This window comes from Crocuta crocuta, unplaced genomic scaffold, assembly GCF_008692635.1.
Source record: "Crocuta crocuta isolate KB4526 unplaced genomic scaffold, BGI_CrCroc_1.0 scaffold696, whole genome shotgun sequence".
Taxonomy (NCBI): domain Eukaryota; kingdom Metazoa; phylum Chordata; class Mammalia; order Carnivora; family Hyaenidae; genus Crocuta; species Crocuta crocuta.
The window spans coordinates 661418-663954 of record NW_027529467.1 but is presented as its reverse complement, the minus strand read 5'-3'; the positions used below and the strand labels follow the sequence as shown (position 1 = coordinate 663954).

Genomic DNA, 2537 nt, shown 5'->3' with positions numbered 1-2537 from the left:
TAGCAAAAGAAAGAATCCTCTGCAGAGGTTGCTAAAACACAGATAACTGGTCCCCTGCCCCAAAGATTCTGATTCAGTAGCTCTGGCATGGGGTCCCGAAAACATTTCTTTTCCTTCTTTCGTTTTCCTTCCTTCCTTCCTTCCTTCCTTCCTTCCTTCCTTCCTTCCTTCCTTCCTTCCCTTCCTTCCTTCTTTCCTTCTTTTCCTTCCTTTCTTCCTTCCTTTCTCTCTTTCTTTCTTTCAGAGAGAGAGAGAGAGAGAGAGAGAGAGAGAGAATCATAAGCAGGCTCCATGCTGAGCTTGATCTCACAACTGTAAGATCATGACCTGAGCCAAAATTGAGAGTTGGATGCTTAACTAACTAGCTGAACCACCCAGGCGCTCCCCCACCTCTTTTTAGAGAGAGAGAGAGAGAGAGAGAGAAAGAGAGAACATATGTATTTCTTTAAAAAAATTTTTTAACGTTTATTTATTTTTGACAGAGAGAGAGAGAAAGAGCGTGCACAAGAGACACAGAATCTGAAGCAAGCTCCAGGCTCTGAGCTGTCAACAGAGAGCCCAACGTGGGGCTCAGACGCACAGACTGCGAGATCTTGACCTGAGCTGAAGTCGGACGCTCAACCAACTTAGCCACCCAGGTACCGAGGAAATATGTATTTCTAAAAAGTTCTGCTGATCCAGAGGACATACTTCAAGTACCTGTGACATTAGTATTGAGTACTAGGGAAAATCTGAACTAGGAAGACAAATTATGTTGATAATACAAACTATCTTTTTGTTTAGATTCCTCCCTCCATTCTGGTGTCTCCTATCCTGCCCTCTAATTACATCTACTCAGCCCTGGAAGGCATTCCTTAAGTTCCAAGACATTTTTTGATCCCCATGCTGACCTTTTATGGCTAATAACTTATATTTCATCCCATTACAGCCGTGATCTCCATGACAGTATAGGCCATTAATTGAAACAAAAGTGTTAAAGTTGATGAGTAGACAGGACATAACTCAATCTTAAACAAAGACCAGTTGACTACAATGTCCTAACTTAACGAAACAGAGAATGTTGGACATTTCATTCATAATTCAAAGCATGGAAATGGATGCACTTTAGGAATGGAGGTATTTTGAAACTTATCCAATTGAAGTAGTGACAAAAACAACCTTGAGGTTACGCTGGTAGGGACAGGTGGTGATGGGGAGAGAGTTATTCACAAAACATATCTTTAAGACAGACATTACAGCTTTATCCAAGGAATGAACATTTGCTTGATTGCCTATATATAAATAAATGAGTGGATAAATGTAACATTTTAGGGGAACAGAAATAGCATTTAGTATGGTGAACAACATCTGGTAAGGAAAGTTGAAAAACAAAAATACACATAAATTTACAATTGAATTGAGATGTTATTTATTGCAAATCAGATTTAATTATAAATGCAATGGAAACTGGCCATCCTCAACAGTTTCAGAAGATATTAGAATCATGGATTCCTAAAATATATGAACATTCAAATTGCTATATTAAAATAATCAATGTTTATAATTATAAAGAAGGAAAACTTAAGAATATAAAATGTGAAAAACCCAATAATGGCATTATGTCACAAAGTTTATAATTTCATGAGATTGTTAGAGAATTTAGCCTCCTAGGAAGTTTCAAAGGATCAAACAAATCAACAACTAAACTTTGCCCAGGTCTTTAGACAGGAAACTAAAATGAGACGTCTTTGGACTAGACATTCGTTGTGGTCTATTGCTCAGATATTTCTCAGAGAAGATCAGCGTCAGTCTACAATAATGCTGTAGCTTCTTCTTCACAGAAGTAAAAGTACTAGGATCTAAACCAGTGATTTTCAAAATTTTTTCACCACAACCATGAGGAATTCACTTTACATCATGACTTGGCCCACATACACATATCACTGAAAAAAAAAGATTCAAAAAACATTCCTTACTCTTCCCACACGTGACACTTTCTGATCTTTTCCCTTCTCTTTTATTCTAATCTAATGTTTTTCATTTTTAAAATATTTTTGAATTAAAATAATTTTTTTAATTTTTTTTTTTTTTTGAGGGAGAGAGAGACAGAATGTGAGCAGGGGAGGGTCAGACAGGGAGGGAGACAGAATCTGAAGCAGGCTCCAGGCTCTGCGCTGTCAGCATAGAATCTGATGCGGGGCTCAAACTCATGAANTCGATCTACTGTTATCTCTGTGAACTACAAGCCATGTAACAGAAGCAGGCCCTAATGTCACAAATGTGTTAGGACATTCTGCCGTTGGCCAAATCTTATGAGATGAAAATGAGGATGCAGTTCTGAAGCATCTGTGTAGCAGCTCCTCTTTGATACATCCATGGCTGAGAAGAAAAGCTGGGAAAAGCAAGATAAAAAGTACCAGCCAGATATTCAAGGCCAAATACTCCCCTTGCATGTTTCTGGCTTCTGAAATCTCGCTTGCCTCTTGCTTCCCCCAACTGCCCACAAAGCAACACTGATAAGTGCCTCCTCCCCTTTTCTTTTCTCTGTCAAACCCCTA

At 38.6% G+C, this 2537-nt stretch overlaps 1 protein-coding gene across 1 annotated transcript in view; it reads right to left on the bottom strand.

Moving 5' to 3' along the window:
• CFAP47 (cilia and flagella associated protein 47) overlaps positions 1-2537 on the bottom strand; it is a 492482-nt gene that overhangs the window by 115885 nt on the left and 374060 nt on the right.